This window comes from Struthio camelus, chromosome 8 (genome assembly GCF_040807025.1).
Source record: "Struthio camelus isolate bStrCam1 chromosome 8, bStrCam1.hap1, whole genome shotgun sequence".
NCBI lineage: Eukaryota > Metazoa > Chordata > Aves > Struthioniformes > Struthionidae > Struthio > Struthio camelus.
In genome coordinates, this window is record NC_090949.1 from 37,978,713 (window position 1) to 37,997,333 (window position 18,621).

The 18,621-nt window shown below is 50.7% G+C and overlaps 1 protein-coding gene and 1 long non-coding RNA gene across 2 annotated transcripts in view; both read right to left on the minus strand.

Moving 5' to 3' along the window:
- The window catches only part of NEGR1 (neuronal growth regulator 1), a 342,730-nt gene that overhangs the window by 27,291 nt on the left and 296,818 nt on the right, over positions 1–18,621 (minus strand). The window lies entirely within an intron of this gene.
- On the minus strand, positions 14,761–17,533 carry LOC138068076 (uncharacterized). The gene is made up of 3 exons (XR_011142687.1): positions 16,375–17,533; positions 16,028–16,069; positions 14,761–15,358 (listed from the first exon to the last, which is right to left on the minus strand). It is a non-coding gene; the product is annotated as an uncharacterized lncRNA (long non-coding RNA).

An 18,621-nucleotide genomic window follows, 5' to 3' on the forward strand; every position in this document is an offset into this window, starting at 1 on the left:
GGAAACGAAGCTTATATTTGCCTCCTCTTCCAAGAAAGCTGCTCACCACTCAAAATAGCCCCTTCTAGCTCTGAGAGGAAAGGACGTGGGAAGAAAATGACTTGAGATTGAAGACGTGCTCGTTAACAGATATGGATTGGGGGCTATTTTTAATTCTTGTATATTTTAAGCTGCCATCCAAAAGACAGATGTAGAATTCCCAAACTGTCCTTGTCACCCCAAATCTGGGGAGGAAAGCGTTTTTCGGAGTCTAGGGCATGAAAAAACTCAGTTTGGTGAAAACAGAAAAGACGTTCCTATGTTAAGAACGAACAACAAAATCACTTTTAGAGCAGTTTTCTAGATGATGTAGCTACTGAAGCCCTTCGTTATTTAAAACACTTCTGTACAGCTGAGATAAGAACTAATTTCTATTTAACTGATTTATGTTAAGTCATACATCAGACAGTTTCAGGCCCCACGTGCCGTAGGCCTACCCGCCATCTACAGCTGCCAACGCTGGAGCCACACCACAGCAAACAGATAGGGACGTGTCACATTTACCTTCCAAACTTCTTGCCTAGAAAGATGATTTTTTTCCTATATTCGCAGTATGATTCACACACTGTCTCTGAATGACATGTTCACTGTTTTTGCTGATAGTCATCAATATCGCTGCTTTCTACTTGAAATTATTTCAGGTGTGCAAAAATAAGATTCAAGCGCTGAAGCCTTCACATATCATTTGTCAATATTCAAAAGTAAACAATTTTTAACTTATTTCACAAAAGTGCTCAGCGGACCAAGGTGCCTGCTGACATCGATATCAAACACCCTCCTCAGTTTTAAGAGACGGCGGGAAAGGGGGCGCGCGGCCGGCACGGAGGCCGCGCAAGCCCCGGGAAGCTCCCAGGGCTGCGCTCGAGGACGCAGGTCGACGGGCCCAGGCGTCCCGCGGCTGGGACGCTCTCCGGCAGAAAAGGGCTCCCGGGCTGGCCGGGCGGGAGCGGGCTGCGCGCCGGCCGCCCCCAAGCCGCCAGGCGCCTGAACTTGCCCCGTTCAGGAGCGTCACCGTTCGAACGATGCCGGCGGCGTTACAAACTGAACTGCCGAGACGAGCCGGCTGTTTCAAAGGCGAGACGCGCGGCCCCCGCGGTCGCTTGGGCGCAGGATGTCGAGGACGACTGCGCTCGCTGCCTCGGCGGCAGCGCTCCCTTCCTTTGCTGGAGCCGCCCAGAGGCAGAGCACTGTAATGCCAGAGGAAGATTTAACTTGGGAACTAATTACCCTAATTTCATAGAGTTTTTGGCTCATCGGCATACCTGACAATTATTTACGACTTATACTGGCAGTTAGAGGTTGGGTTTTACGCTGAAATACTGTAAATAGCTTTGCAGACGTTAGCTGAACCTTCTAATTTTTATAGGAAATGAATCTATTAGTAGCTAATAGGGAAACTAATTTGTACTTCTGACCTTTCGTGAAACGCTCGTTCTCTGTTTTCAATGACTGCTTGTCAGAATCGCTTTTCTCCAAGTGAAGTCTGACATTGTAAATAAGCTCTTGAACTAAGCAGCACATTAAATATGTGTATTCAGAGTATTCACTATTAATAGTTGCCATATAGTTCTCATGAAGGTTTTGCTGGTTCTGCTGCGCCCGGGCAATGTCCTATAACATATTGTGAACGGTAATTTTTGACTCAGAACTTCATAGTTTCTGGATAGCTTCAGCATCATTCTTCTGATCTGGACAAAGGATACGAAGTTAAACAGGTTAGCACATGATTTCTTGCCTTTTCTGGTGCCTGTGTATAAGAAAGGAAATTTTGCTGGAGGAGCTGACAACCTTTAAACAATTCTTCTAAAGGGGTATTTGTCAGATGATTTTGAGATTCATTTTTTTATTCAGCTAGTCTGCTGATTTCTTAAACATTTCTTTTTTTTTTCCCAGTTCTATTTCTCCATATGTAAGTATATATTGCTCTAGTTTTATACACGTATGAAAACCAAGAGCTTAATCCATGCAAGTCCACTGCTGAACTATGCTAATATCCATTCAATTAATCATCGTTAGTGCTCTCATTAGAAAAAAAGTGATGGATGACATAAATAACAAAGTCAAACAGTTTACTAATTCCAGAAGAGTTAAAATACAGTGCCACCTTGAATTATAACCGCCTAGGCCAGCGTTATCTCTCCGGTTTGCCTTGGATGTCAATACTGCTTAATCACGTTCTTTGTAACGGGGAACGTCTCAACAGAAGGACGCTGGATAAGTCATACACATAAAACAGACCTACAGCTTGCTGGCATGTAAAATTCCTCTAATATATATTTTTATGAAACCACCACCAGATGCTCAGCAGCATAAATAAAAAAGCCTGTTACCCTGGCAATTTTACATTTACTCTATTAGTTAGTAAATGCAACGGCCACCCTTGCTCTCCTATAATAAAAACTACTGAGCCTTTTCATGAAAGATGATTGCAATTTCCACTGGTCCGTACATGCAATAAAAAAATATAACTCATCAAAGTTTGAGCTATTTGCTCTTAAGATACAAGAGCATTTTTCTTGAACAATCGATGTGACATTAAGTATTCATGAAACTTCAGAGCGTTCAAATACTGCCTAGGTAAAATTGTTACTACTTTTCAACTTGATTGAGATCTTTGCTGGACCAGAGGACGCGGCAGAGAGCCGAGGGGCTTTACTGCCCTGAGACATGCGGCGGGTGTCCACGTACTGGAGCTGCGAGCTATCGATTTGCTGAAAAGCCCAGTTCCTCCTCCAAAATTGATTCATGATAACTGCCTCCATTTGGGTCAAACAGTATTTAACCGCTTGTAAATTTTAATTAAATGATTTGTCACTTTGAACATATAGTTTGTCATCTTGCCGCTAAGCGATGAGTCTTTATCAGAAAATGACTCAAGGGAAGGCATTCATCTCGGCTGTCACTCCACCGCCGTGAGGGTGATTTGGCTGCTGCGCGGCGCTCGAGGAGCGGCGAAAGGGGCTGCGCCTCACACGTCCACAGCCTGAGCTCTACCAGTACAGTTTCTTCCTCGCATTATTAACATACGCTGGACTTCCCGCGTGGAACCAACCCGTTCCCAGCAGGACTGAGCAACGCAGATTTTTTCCCTTCCAACACCCTTTCCCCCCACCTCCTTTTTCAAGATACAGATCGCTATCGAAGGACCCGGTTTGTGCCGACAAATACCTTTGCTCACAAGTTTTTGGTTCTAGGAGAAAGTGTGAAGAAGCTCATAAACCCCATAAATCTGTCAACCAACTGTGTAACCTCCAGCCTAATACAGCCGGTTCGGTGACTGCGCAACGCTTACCCTCCGCAGGGTGACCAGGTATGGAAACCTCATCTCAATGAATTTAAACTCGTCTGAAGAACACGGCTGCTCTGTGAAACACAGCACCGATCGAGGCGTATGAACACCATGTACTTCCCCCTCCAGCTGCGATAAGGCTCAATCCTCCGCGCGCGAGGGCCTCTCGCTTCGCGGGGCCGGCGGGAGCAGACTCCCGCTGCTTTGGTTCTGCGGTTCCTCATTTGCGAGCTCCGGGAACTTACACATCATTTAAAGCCCATCCATAAAACATACAGAAAGTGCTTATAATCTAATACAGTAATTTTTCCATTTCATTAAAGTGCATCTTATAATAAAAAGCATTTCACTGAAAAATGGTGTGCTAGCAGGCCATTAACATAGAAGCTCACATAACCGAGAAGTCTAATTTCTTCTTCTTCTTTTTTTTTTTGCTTGCTATCACAATATACAGGTCGACAAAAGTGACAGTTACTGGCATGAACACAAGCGTTCTGGATGAAGAGAAAAAGCTGCCAGTGAACCCGCATGTTTCAGGTCTCTGCCCCTGGGTTAACAAGTTACGAACGGGATTAAGGCAACGGGAGACCGGCGTGCCGCAGCGAAGCCCCCGCACAGGGCTGAGGCCGCCCGCGCTCGTGACAGCGCGCGGCTCCAGGGAAAGGCTAAACGCAGCAGGAGCTGAGACACCTTCTACCTTCCCCCAAGCGCTCGTGGCTTTCTGCCCTCCAGCCCCGCGCAGCGGCTAGGACGCAGCATCCCGCCGCGCCGGCGCCGCGCGGGCCCCTTTGCCCGGGCGCCGCGGCCTTCCCGGGGCTGCTGCTTCCCAGCGCGCGGGTCTTCCTGCCGGCGGGGACTGGGTCCAGGGGGGGTTTGACCCGGCACCGGCCTCCGCACCCGGCTCAGAGGCTCCTGGAGCCATCCCGGCTCCGCTGTGCACGCACAGAAAAGGAAAAAAGCAGCTGAGATTATCATCAGAGCCGCCTGGGAGCTGCAGGCATAAAGCTCCTCTTAAGATTCACGGCTTTCAAAATCTCTGTCAATTAGGGTAATATTTTGGCAGAGATAGCCAGAAAAAAATGCAAGTGTTGGCGCCTCGGTGGGAGGCCCTTCGCGATCGGGGAGCCGACGGCTGGGGAGGAGAGCGCGCCCAGGCTGCGGCGCTCCCGCGACGCTTCCCCTGTTAGCTGCTCTCCTTGAGCAGGACAGGTTAAAAACGAGCATTTCCCTGAGTGAGGAAGGGGATGAATAATAGCTCGGAGCCGCAGTGATTTACGAGGACCGAATAACGGTTCAGGGCCCTGCGCCGGCTCGCGCCCCTCCACGCCAGCCTGCTTGCTTTTCCTTCTCAACCCTGCCTCTTCCCAAATCCCTTCTGCTTTTAGCTCTCCGGGTCTGCTCAACTTCTGCTAGGGGACGGCGCGGAGCAGGGTCTGGCGGCGGGGGAGTATTTCTTCGATTGCAGTGATTTCTTTTTTCTGTCCCAGCACTTCTGCAGGTGATAAACCACGGAGAGTCGGGGTGTTCGGCTGAGCCGGCTGCTGGCCGTGGCGTACGCAGAGCCCCGCACGGCCCCAGCGCGGCCCGAGCCCTCCGAGAGCCTCCTGCGCCCGGCGGCGTGCCTGTGGGGAGCTAAGGAAGGATCGCACCACGACATATCTTACTCAGCAGATAAGTTCTTCCCAAAGAGGAACTCTCAATGAAATATTGACAGTGGGATGGACAGAGCTGGGTCTACAGCCAGCCAGGTTGTGCAGCTGCGAGTGACCTCCTGGGCTCTGGGCGGACGCCCAGCTGCATCCGCGTGCGCCTGCGCAGCCCGGCATGAACTGGGATGCAGTGAGGTATCCGACTATCAACAGGGAAGGAAAATGAGTGAGCTTCACCAAACGGAAGTGTTGTCTAAGTGACGCATCCAAGAAGACAAGGAATCGCATTCAGCAAAGCTCCTCCAGCGCTGTGGTCTGCTCTGTGGTCGTCCCAAGGGGATTATCCTGTCCGCTCGGAGAGCTCGCGCAGGCGGGCCGACAAGGGTATTCTGCGCCGGTGGTGACCACCCTTTCCCACCCCTTGCGGCTGCCCCCAAGGGCAGGGACCCGCGCAGCTGCAGGGTCCGCTCCCCGCGCAGGGGCCAGCACGCGAACGGGCTGACGCCCGGGACCGACTCCTGCCCAGCACCGCCGCCGCACGGAGAAACGCCCCGACGCCGCAGAGCCGATAAAGCTGGTCCGAGCCTGATCCCTGCTGCGCCGAAATCAGGACGGTTAGAACCGAAGAGCAATGTTCTTCCTGGTCGCTCTCTTGCGGCTGGCGATTGGGCTGCAAGGTGTAACGCCGCCTGCTCACGGAGGACAGCTGCAGGCAGTCTCTCCTGCATGCCTTTTCCATCCTCTTTTTAGCACCCTTGTGAATGTAGGCGTTTGGTCTCTTCAGTGGAAACACCCTCCTCTTACTGTTAAAATGCACTTCACTGCAGGAAAAAACAAAAAGCCCACAAAGAAGTTCTGCGATCCCTGCAGCAGTGCCGGGAGGCGAGCCGCGGCTCGGCTCTCTGCGCCGGGCGGCCGGGGCCAGCGGCGCCCGCGGCCCCAAAGGCTTCCTCGCCGGCCAGCGGGCAGCAGCGTTTTACCATAGATTTTGGCACTGAATTAGGATTTAGAAAGACAAGGCAGAAGATAGTGCAACTTTCAGAGCAGTTACGGATGTCGGGTTCTTTAAAAAATAATGGACAGAAGGGGCAATCAGGTATAAAGCACGCGTTCCCCTCCAGGTAACAGGTGAGGTTTGGCAGCTGCTGCTGAAGGCTCTCCACCTCTCTCTCTGGCTAACCGCAGTGAGACATAAGGGTGCTTTTGGAGTCGCTACTTTGAGTATCGATCAAGCGTCATGCCTTCCCGAAGAGAGACGCTTTTCGGAAGACAGAAGCAGGCTTGGATTCCCGCCTCTGATACTCTCTTCGGATCAGTAGGAGAAAGATATATTGTGCTCCATAAACAACTCTTGTTCTTCCTCTAATTTCTACCGCATATAACCCTTAAGCTGCTAAAAATCCTTCAAGTTTCTCTGTACAAAAGGAACTTCCCTTCAAACTGCACGAGACCCGAGGAGCGGCCGTCTGCGCCGCCCAGGCCGAGGGCGTCCACCTCGGGCAGAGGGCGACTGCTGCGTGTTACCAAGAGAGGCTCGAGCCGGGCCGCACGGCTCGTTCCCCCAACGGGCCGAGAGCCGCAGAGCTCCGCTTCCCCAATTTCCTGCCAACTATTCAAATTACATGCTGTTTTCCTATTATAAAATCCATACTCTGCTCGTTCAAGTGAACACGCTCCTGATCTTTCAGAAGGGAGTCGTAGCCTGAATTGCCTCAGTTTGGCAGAAAACTCATTCGGTGCAGTTTATATACGGTGCTTGTTGAATAAGCAGCCTGACTGGTAGGCAATCATTTCTGTTGCAATCAGGGACATTAAGGAGGATAAGTTCTATCAATTTTTTTCAGAGATGCATCCCTGCCATTGTGGCATATCACTGAGAGAAGCGCAAGCTGAGCTATGCACCTTAAAAATGAGAAGAAGGACAGTCAAAAGAAGCCAAGGTCAATCATTTCCTGCCGCTGTTTGGCACAACAGGCACCACTCAAGTCCTAATGCCAGAGGCCGCGCCATCGTCCAGCCCCGGGACGCTGCCGGACGCGGCGCTCGCCGCCTGCCTAAGCTAGATGGCAACTGGACTTGAACAGGTCCTGGGAGTCTCAGCAATCAAAACTAGTTTCTGAAAAATATAATCCATACAAAACAACCTGCAGCAAATTCAGTAGCACGACCTACTACTTGGGCTGTATTTTCTAGGTCTGAGACAGTATTTTTCATGCTTGTGAAGCACTTAACACACTGGCTATTTAGGACTGGAAATAAAGTAATAACATAATCAGGTCCATCAATTTTGGTGGCCATTGGTCTCCTATTGCCTAATGCAAAAAGCTTTTTCTTATTAAAACGTCCGACTCTCAGCAGTTGAAAAATGGTGAAATACTGTGGAAAACTTTCATTTGAACGAAAGCCATCTTTAAAACTCTTAAGTTTTAAAGCTCTTTAACTTTTTTCCTTACACTTGCATAGCGTGTTACACGTACTGTCCTAGACAGGTGTAAGGTTTAGGAGAAGGCTTGCTTCTCAGAGGCGTAAAGCCGCGGTACTACGGCGGTCCCCTGGAGGGCTGCCCCGTCTCCTTTCCCCGAGCCTGCTCAGTTCTGCCCTTGCTGATGTCCTTCGGTACTTGGGCCACAAATGTCACCAGTGATTAGGCCTGGGAGGAAGCCAAGGTCGCAACGGTGCAAGAGGTTCACGTACACGATATAAAGCGCATCGCCTGGACACAGCGCCCGGGTCCAGCTCTGAGCAAACGCTGTTTGATTCATCACGCTGAACTGCGCAAGTGAATAACTTCTGCCTGCTCTTAGTCAAGGTCCTTTTGAGCCACTCTGAATGGTCACGGGCCACTCCAGGGCTTTCACTGGCCTATTTGTGCCTCTAACTAAACATCTCCTACCCTGAGGAAAGCCCACCTTCCAAGCCGGCACAAAAGCGGGCCAAGCGAGAAGGCGCCGCTCCTGGGAGCAGTGATGACTCCCAATAAACCAGCACTTCTTACTTTATTTTTGTTCTGTCTTACTGTCTTTTTGTTCTGTTTTCATTTACGTAGAGGAGACTAACTGGAAGAAAAACGTATCATATAGGCCTGAGTTTCCGGATGGCCTGCTTAAGAGCTCATCTGGAAAGTATAAAGAAGGACCAAACTTAAAAAAAAAAAAAGTTTGCAATTGATAATAAGGCTAGATAAAGATGCAGAGATAACACTCCTTTACACATTAGGTTCAGACTAAGGAAATGGCAGATCCTGTACTATCTCTGGCTGACAGTTTTCAGCGGGAGATACTGCTGGCAATTGCAGCAAAATGCCCATGTTGCACAGAGATTCCAGGTGCAGCTGGCTGGCAGGAAACTGAAATCTCCATTTGGTGAGAAATTCGGATACTGAAAAGACAAGACAAGAAGTGTTGCCTGGAATGAGATGGGTAGCCTGGAAGGACGCCAGTGTTTTTTTCTACTCAAAAGTTGAGTCTTTTATTTGAATTTCTTTAAAACTGACATACTGGTGGAGATTTCACATAGGCGTTTTCTGACAAGTTCCCTAGCCCCCAGCCTCCCCTCCCTACACAGCCCAAGTTTGTCGGATGCTTTCCAGCCAGCGGTAGCTGCAGGCACTTTCATATGCTGCAAAGGCTCGGGATCCTCTCTGAACCACGCAGTCATATCAACATTTTGAAGTTCTGCACATGGCTGCACATCTCAGCCAGACGGAGAGATGCATATATATTCCTGTAAGAATTATTTTAGTCAGCCAATTCTGGCCAATAAGACCTTCACATAAGACATAGCCTTATGTGATAAATAAAAACAAATACTGCTCTCTTTTTGCTAATGAATCATATTTTGGAATCGCCCGCTCGTCTTTTCCTCAACCGTAACATGTCCCTAGATGCAAATTCCTTTAGAGTAGCTTTACTATGTCAATGTTGCAAATTGGAAGGTTTATATTGTGCATTTTGCCTTCTGTTTTAATGCTACTGAAGGACAGCAGATTGGCACTGCTGCATGTATACACTATACGCTACGCTGCCGCGAAAATAAAGTAATATAGTGCTTTGGCACATTTCAGAGTAACCTTAATGGAGTCACACGTACTGAGTTCAATGTTATATATGCATACATCTGATTCCCAGCACAGTCCTAAATTACATCTGCAGATGAAGAACAGAATTTAAATATATGGATCACTACCCCCAAACCGCCTTCAGGAAAGACATTTCTAGCCCGCGTGTCTCTGTGCTTTCCTAGGGAATTAATCACTGCTTGAGGTGAAGAGAGAGAGCGGCCCTAGTAAAGTTTCCGTATTTATTCCCCACCGACCGCACCGAGGCTGCCCGCGCCGATGAGATGGGGGTCGTCTCTCGGAAGTGGACTGAGATAATGAGGCATTTTATCGCCATTAATATTTAATAAACAGACATTGAAAGAGTAAGTAATACTGGTCTTAAAACCTTTGAAAACTACATGAGCTGTGGAAGCTTCGCCCTGCGTTACAGAAGAGCTTGCCCTCTGTTGCCGACCCGAGCTGCCCGTGCCCGCGTGCTGCTCGCTGCCAACGCGGGAAGCGTTTCCAGCGGCCCTTCCGCGTTCCTGAGCGATACGTCCTCGGGGACCGGGAATGGCACGCGCAGGTGGGTGTCCCCTGGGGCCGGGTTACCCTCCGGCCCCGCCACTACCTGCGTGTCAGAGCCACCGAAGCTGGGACGACAGCAGCAGCAGCTAGCCGGTTAATGACCCCCGTCTGCCTTTCACAGCCTCTACCCCTTGCATAGGATACAATAATTATTTCCAAAATGTCTGCTGAGCTACTTTCCTGGCACTTCTCAAGAGCGCTTCTATGTTAAAATGTGGTATTTCAGAGTTAAAAGTTGCCAGGCCAAAAATAGCAATGACTTTCAAGCAAAACTGCAAAAAACATATACAGTTCTGCCATTTTCCAGCAGCTCTAAATTTAAGTTGCAACAATACTAAGATATGTTGAAGTTTTTTCCTTTCTTCCTGACAAAGTTGGAGAACTACATGTTTGCAAGAAGATAGCCAGCTCTGGCTTAAGCCAGCGCTGGTTTATACAGGTCTGGTGAAAGTCGCCATCCCTGATGCACCTGGTTCCTGCAGAGCCCTGGCTATCGCCCGGGACACTCCGATCTTCGCCGGTACGCCCAGGTCACGCTAGCAAACTGATCAGTGCACGAGGTCCTGAAGCACTGCCCGTTCTCCTTCCTGCACGCTCTTCTGTGCTGGCTAAGCAAAACAGTGAGCGTCCGAGCCGCTTCTTCACTTAAGCGGCCTTCTCAGACGGGGAGGAAAACTCATTAATACTGCAATCTTAAGCCGGGCAGGAGGCGCGCAGCACCAGCACTGCGCGCACCGCTTCTTCCGGGCCGAGAGCTCTGCGGGAATCCACGTCCGCCTGGAAAGCTGCAGCGCAGCACAGCCGACGACCGCACCGCGTGAACGTACAGCTTTTACAGTCGTTTACGAATAACTCGACTAACGTATGGGCTTTTTTTTTCTTTAGGGCCCATTTACTTTATTTGGTGCCAGCTTATGCGCAGTCAGTTGCAAGTAGCTTTGTATTTGCTTTTATACCTATGAACGGGGACAAAAGAACCCGTGGTTTTCTCGCGTTGTTTTCGAAGGGCGAGGAAGGGGAGGCAGCCTGGCAGCCCCGGCCTTCCTTCCCCGGCCGCTCACAGCCAAAAGCTTTTGAAGAAGAGGGCATCTGTTTCTAATCTGATTTAGAAGTTATCGCTCGCGCTTGCCATGATCCAGGATCTGTTCTCCTAGATCTCGAGCGTATATTCATGTACTCACACCCGTTCAGTTTTGGGAAGAAATTCCACAGACTGGGAAAAGGAAGAAAATCGATGACTAATGAACGCGACAGCCGAGCTGCTCCTGCGGCTGGTCGCTCTCTTACACCTCGGGGTTCACCTCTACGGCAGCGTTAGCCGTACCAGGCTGTCTCCCGGCCGCGTCTCTAGCTCAGCGCAGGTGACACCTCCGCCGCTGGTGGAGGACGGGGCGGGGAAGGCTGCCGCGACGTCCGAGACGCCCGGGCTCCAGCCCTGCAGCCCTTCCGTATGCACGTCTTCTACTGAGGAACACGGAAACTGCAACTTACCAAGAGCAGAAAAAGCCCGAGGGTTTACGCGTTTCCTGCGAAACAATCGGCGCGCGACCGACAGCAGCGCCCGGCTGTTCTGGCGCGTCAGAAGGGGTGAGGCGGGCAGGAGGGCAGGCCAGGCGCAGCCGAGGGCAGCTCAGCGGGTCGTCCAGCCCGCCCGGAGCGCTCCTTTGCACTCGCGCTTCTGCTCCTGAGAACATTAAGCAAGTTAAAGTCCTCTTCTCTCCAACCTCAACTTTCGTAAAAGTGCTTCATGATACCCATGATACGTGAAATCATTAATTAAAGAAGATTCCTCAGCTATTCTCTCTGAGCTGTCACTGCTAGTTATTCAGCCCGGGGACCCAGCAGCATCCCCGACGGCGCCCGAGACCCCACCTGCGAACTAACTACGGGGGAGGATGAGACTCGTCAGTGCCTGCGGCTCCTGCCCACGACTGACAAAGCTCACACCACCTCTGGCCCCGATCTTCTAAGTTTTGCCCCGAATCCTGCATACTTGAAGCGCTGCAGCTTAGAAGTGCGAACAACCTCCCGAGCATTAAAACGGGCGCGAGCAGCCCAGCAGCCCGGTGTGCGAGGCTGGCTCTCACGCGCAGCGCTGCTCCTCCGTCAGCTGTGAGTGCCGTGACCTGCTTTGCAGAGTACTGCGTAGGCGAGGCAGAGCCCTGCGTAACGCAGTAAGTGAGGTGCCGTGCTCAGATTCCCGGCCATCACTTCCAAGCAACTATTTAGTACACTTTTGTACTGCAAGGAACTTTTTTTTTCTTTAACCAAAATGATTTTGATCGGTCATCACTGACGGACGTTTTGGGGGTGTTGTCACTGCAGTATTTTTGGCTTATGAATATCTAGAAAGCGTTTTCAAACTTCCGTAATAATATTTTACACATATAGCTTGTACATGTAATTTTTGGCCACGCAAGCTGCAAGTAGCTGACTAGCATCGCGATACCGTATAGGAGAAGGAAGACTGGTGAGATGGCAGCTCGTTGCTGAGCACCACTTCCAGCGCTGACAGTCTGCACAGGGTGGGAATATTAAAGAGGCTGGAGCCTCATCACCAGCTCGGCACTTCACCTGCTCAGGCAGCGGTTATTAATATCACTCTCCGGCTAAATAGTGCACGAGTGTAAATGAGAAAAGAAATGCACAGATAGGAAGGGCAACCTGTAAGAGCCAGCTGCAGTACAGACTCCACATTTAAGCATCTTAAGAGGCCGGGGGTATTTTTCTCTTACACTCCCCTTTCCACACACACGCAAAAATACTTACACACATGCATGCCCACGCTAATAACAATGGGAAATGGTGCGGGAAAAGGTGCGTCGCCTAGCGAACCCCAGAGCCATGGGTTATTTGAGCGACGTGCCTTTCGGGCACTTTGGGAAATTTTAGCAGCTGTTCAATAATTCTACTTTTTCAATTTGGGGACTTCTCCATAAGGAGAGGATTGCATGGAGGCAGGACACCACTCCTCCCCTGTCTTATGCTGAATGAATAAAGTTGTTAAACTGGGAACTGCTCCAAGAAAATAATTTCATGTTGTCTGCCAAAACTGTACGGCCTATCTCACACAAACATGAGTCCGACAGCGACGCGCAGAACTTGGTCACGCTGAGGCCACAGAAGTTACACGCAATTTTGGAGACCTACTCCAACTAGTTCAGTTTGCTTTTGATAATCTTTTTATATATATATGTGTGTGTGTGTGTATATATATATGTGTGTGTGTATATATATATATATATATATGCATTCTTGTACACCCATATTTTTGAGCCCATCTCCTATGCAAAAACAACTTTTTCCATATTTTTGCATAACGTAAAATTAAAAACTGGCTTGCTTGTACAACCCCCTCCAAGTTAACCAAGTGTTCATAAGCGACAGCAGAAACAGGAGCTCGAATCTGACCGGCCTCTCAGGAGGACAAGGGAGTCCCCCACGGACACCCACGGGCCTTCCTGCTCCCGTTGCTGCGGCTGCTCGGGAAGGCCGGACTGGGCGCCCGCGAGCGCCGGGGGAGGCGGGCTGGGCTCCCGCTGCCGGCAGCTCGGACCCGCTGCCTCCGCGGCCCCCCGGCCCCCCACGGAACCAGATTTGGGTTTTGCCTTGGGCAAAACGGTCTCTTTCTTCTACGAACAGTTCACTTTAACACGGCTTTTAAATTCTGACCAAATCCGCTCAAATTTTACACGCCGGCAGGGCTCAGGGACAGCCCCCCCCGCAGCCAAACCTCTGCGTTTCGGGCACGAGATGTTTAACGAGTTTAAAGGCAGTTGTGTGGAGCATTAATGAGCAGGAACGTGACGTGACATAACATCTTGCCCATCATACAAGTCTCATGGGGGGCAACGGACACAACATCGAAATTAATTAAAAGGCTAGCTCAAGAAAACAGTGGAAACTAAAAATACAGAACAGTGAAGCAAATTGGAAAGATGGTAAACAAAAAAAAAAGCAGTGACATTTTGCTTTAATAATGGATTTATTCTGCTTCTTTCTTGTGTTTTTAAAAAAAGTGCAATTAGGGGAAACTCTTGCAAATGCTGTGCTCTGTTACCGCTGCCTGTCTAGACCGCCGTCTATTCCCAGACTCACGTAATAACAATCCTTCTTAGATATACTGTTTACACATACACCAACATATATTTCTAGTTTAACAAGAGCTCACAAACAAGTTCACCAAAGCGGTTCAAGTTCAAGTAATGAGTCTATCAAAAATACAACACTGGACAGCGTACTTGGGGTGATGTAGGATCTCGATTTTTTTTCTCAAATCTCCCTCTTTGAGGTCTATGTTTTCTTTTTCTTCATGTTTTTAGCCTTTTTCTGTCTTTTAAAAATTACTCTACATACTGCAGATTCCAATGTTTTCCTGTGCTCGCCCCGAAATCCCCCTTACCGTACACCTACAAAGTTCCTGTGCGTTTCCTTGGGTCTGGGGAGAGAGGGAGGGGGAGGACCTCCCCCCTTCCTGCGGTTTCCAGTTTATATTTGCCTAAATAAATCGTCAAGGATTTCCAAAACTATCCTCTTTCGTTCACAGAGGAGAACCTGCCGCTTCCTTGCCCACTACAGTCCCGGGGCCACTTTTATATTCAACACCATTCATTAAATGACGATGGAAGGAAGTCTACCCCAGGTGAGCAGTTGGTTTTGACAGACCATCCAAAGAAAACCTTCCTTGACGTTTCACGCTAGCACATCCGCGCTGCTCGGGTCGGGTGTCCCCCCGCGCCGGCGGCCCTCCCGGAGCGGGGCGCAGCCCCCTGGCGGCACGGAGCCGCAGGGGAGCCCTTCTTCGGGCCGCGGGAGGAGGCCCCTGCCCACTCCTGCCTGCTCCTCGCGGGGGACTGCAGCCACCCCCATGCAAAGGCACCTGATCTACGCTAGCAAACTGCTCCCTGTTGAGAAGTGACGCTTGCTTTAGAAAGCAAAGCAGACGCCAGGTGCAGCAGCGCAGAAGGGCAACGCTGCGCTCTACGCGAAGTCATGCCGTCAGTACAAAGTGAATGACACAACTGGCCTCTGCGTTCTCAGATGACCCAAAGTACAGTATCGCTTTAGTGGCATTGCTTTTGACCTTTCAGAGGCCTTACTCTTCTGAATGATGGCATTATTCATTCATTTTTCTGCTTCTGCTAACAGAATCAAAATGAACGCGACAAAGAGAATTTATTTAAAGAAACAACGAAATGGGTCTCACTGGAGACAAAATCGCGTGCCGATCTATCTCAGCTGCGGACAAACGCAGCGGCCTTCCTGCGCCCACCTCGCCGCCCGGCAGCGACCCCGGTTCGGACGCGCTGCACGCCTTCACGTCGCCTCTGCCCCTTCATAGCTTCGCAGCAGCGCTGACGGTATTGCCTAGATGTTTGCCGTACTCAGACCAGAAGAGGAGAGGGCATGTCACAGCACGGCTCAATCAGGTAAGGCTCTCAACGGCTCTGCCACTGCAGGCGCCAGTGCTGCTGCCCACGGGAAAGGGCGGCTACTCAATCCAAAACTCTCATCCGGTCTGAGGGGTTTTTTAACCTCTTCCTGCCGACTGCCAGTGCAACAGATATTTCTCATCTGAAAAGCGACCTGAGAATCCCTTCCTTGGTCGCTTAAAACTGGACTATCTGTTTCATATCTATTGCAACTTTAGCTTCTTCTAAAGTTTTCTCTGCTGTGTTCAAAGGCCTTCGTCTTCTGGTTTTCATACTGCGCTTCAGGAAAAGACCTGTTTTGTATCTCTATTTAATCACCGTGCTGTCAGAATTAAGACAAGGTCATTTAGGACAGGACTGCAATCATTTCCATTCCCCCATCACCGCCCTGTTCCCCACGCGTTTAAGAAGTACATATAATTTTGCTTATTCATAGTAAATCTCAGCTAATAGGAAGAATCCCACTGACCACCCCTGGAAACACGCTATTTCGACATCGACTTCCTTAAGAGAGAAAAGACTGTGCATCTTTTTGTAGCGTTCATCTAGGGAGGCTTTGAAAAATGGTGCTGGAGTCCACCCGACCTTCGCCACACCCCACCACCCCTTCTCAGACCGTCCCTTCGCCTGGCTTCGGGGCGGCATCGGACCCTAAGATCTTTTTACGGAGGCGAACGTGTACCCCACGTGCCAGTTTGGCCCGGAAAAGCTCTCCCCGTGTCGTGCCCGCCAGGGGGTCCGGACGGCCGCTGGGGTGGCGGGCACCGCGGGGGCACGGACGGGGTGTCTCAAGAAGGGGGGACTGAAGGACAAACAGAAGACCGCGAGGAAAGGCAAACCAAGCAGCGCGCAACGAGAGGAAGGGCGCAGTCGGGCAGCGCCGCGAGCGGTCCGGCCCGCTATCGCTTCCGCTCGCCGGCACGGCGCTGCAGCAGTCGTGACTCCTCGGGGAAAAGTACCCAACCATATGCAAACCTACGTGGATACTGACCTGGGCTCGAGACAGCGCTAGAGGTAGTAGGCTCAATAACGTCTACAAAAAGGGAAAAGGAGAAAAAAAGAAAAAACAGAAGAGAACATGTGGGAGTTAATCACACAGAAGACAAACACAGAACGAGACAGCACGCGGTCATGCAGCGGTGGCCAGCGCGCCGGCCCCGGGCGCAGCCGCCCCGCGCGAGCCCCGCCGTGCCCCCTCCCGCCCCCCGGCGAGTGCCGCAGCCGCCCAGGCGAAGGGCTTCGCGGCTTCGCGGCCGGCGAGGCGACGTCTGCTCACGACGGGCGACGCCACGGCGACGACTGCGGGCGAGGCGCGTCGGCCAAGCCTCTGAAACGCGCCTCTTCTTCGTTACCGAACTCCTTCCCGAAGAAGACGTTTATCAGAACCAGCAAACGCCCTTGGGGGATGTTTGCTTCCCCTGCGGCAGCGCAAAGGGCGGAGAACGGTCAGCAGAAGACACGACTTCTCCAGCGCTCAGGATAGTGAAGTAAACAATGGCCCGCGGCTTTTTAGCGTGGCTCTACTCCAAAACGCACGATTCCGGGTCTTCTTATGAGCTTTGAGCGGGCTGCGCAAACTCAAAGCACCAGCCCCGATCGATCCTGCACACAGCTGCCATTTCACGTAGCTGCCCAAGACTCTCCACGAAAAAGATTTGGCAAAATTACCAGGCTTAAAAGATCATTGACCGCATCCTGACTATAACAAGAAACTAATGAAAGAAAATGCAAGCTACTTGGTGACGGCGGACGTGCGGGTAATTAATAGCGAAACCTCTGAACGCTCTCCACTCTTCATTTTGGTATTTTTTGGTATTTTTATCCCCTACAACTATTTTTCAGGTTAATGTGATGCAAAAGTGATTCTAAGGGAAATAACAGGTAAATATTTTCTGAAAAGAAAAAATTGTAATGTTTCTGTAAGCACTGATGCAGCAAAAATCAAATTTACGACACGGAGGAGTCTGTTAATAAAAAAGAAAAGTTTCGGCTCTCAAAAAATACACCCGACGTCTCGATAAATCCATCACTGTAGCTGATAAACGAAGACGCCATTTTAAAAATAATAAAAAAATTCAGCCGCGCTGCTGCCCGCGTGCCCGGGCCACCCGCCCCCTCCGGCACGCACGCTGCTGCGCGTAACGCAGAGGAAAAGGCGAACGGCGAATTTTTGGCAGCTGCCTAGAAAAGGCGAGGGTGTTTTGCAAAACGAGCCTTGCGCTCTCGCGCGGAGCAAACGCGGTTTTAGCAGAAGAGAAGGAGATTCTTCTGAAACAAGAGACTCAGGCCAGAGCTCGTCCACAGCACTGCTCGGTTTTGCGTTCTGACGACGGCTTCATAATTGTCATCATCATTTGAAAGAGTGGCCTTTAATTTCTCCCAGATCCCTACGGCCTGAGAAATTCTTGCTTCTTCTGTATAATTGCCAGCTTTGCTTCAAAGGCACGGCGAGGCCCTCGGTTATTGTTATGGCTGCCCTAAAATAACAGGATCTCGTTCTTGCGAATTTGGGAGTAAAGCCTTCCTGTTGCCATGGTTACCCGCAAAGGCAACGGTTCCTCTTACTGCACATCAGTAACAACCCTCTTCGCCACAATCAAGTAAAATAACGCGGCTCAATGAGTTTAAACTTTCATTAAAAAGCAAAGTACTATTCTTAAGCGGATAGCATCAGGGATTTTATGGGTGTAGTGCCTTTTTGGATATAAACTTAACTCAAGATGCTTAAGGTGACGTCTCCTGAAATCGCAGAATCCCTGAGGCCGGAAGCAAAGCCAGTAATATCGCGCATTAATCCCCCCCCAATCTCATTGTTTTTATATATTATTAGATCAAAGATTTGTGGAAGCGGAATATTTTATCTAGTTTCAAAGTACCAAACCTCTTTTGAAATGTTTATTCATGAAATCGTTGGGGTCTGTGGACAAAACAAAACCAAACCATCTGGTTTCCTTACAAGCACGCGAGACTGGTTCATCGAAATCCAAACATATTAATGAGCGCTCAGCAACGCTGGGGGGAGGGATGCGCCGGCAGGAGGGGCAGCGCTGGTTCGGACCCCTCTCCTACCATCCTGGGACGGCGCAAATTTTCCAGGGATATTTGCAGATGAAGTACGGAGGTAGTGAAAGGAGAACGGGAGCAGCAGGGATCCCGCGGCCTCAGCGGGGGACCCTCCGCGGGCAGCGCTACCGCTCGCCTTCTGCTGAAAACCTGATAAACCCTCAAAACCCGTTTTGGTACAAGATCAGGTTTAAAACCCCGGAAGAAAGCCGCCAACCGGAAGACCTGCCGCCCGGGCTCGGGCTGGGGGAGGACGGCGAGGCCGGGCAGTCCCGCGTTGCGCTCTCTGCAGCTGCGGGCAGCAAGACACGGAGGTGAAAGGCAGCCGGGGCAAGAAACGCGGCGTCGGACTGCAGCTGGACCAGCGGCACCACAGGCAGCAGGAGGCCCCACGCCGGCCCCCTCGGCAGCAGCGCCCGGAGTCCTGGCCACGAAACGGACAACGGCGGCAAACGGGGACCAAACCGGTGCGGCGCCCCACCGTGGCCCCGAGGGACGAGCCCGACTCCCGAACGAGCTCCG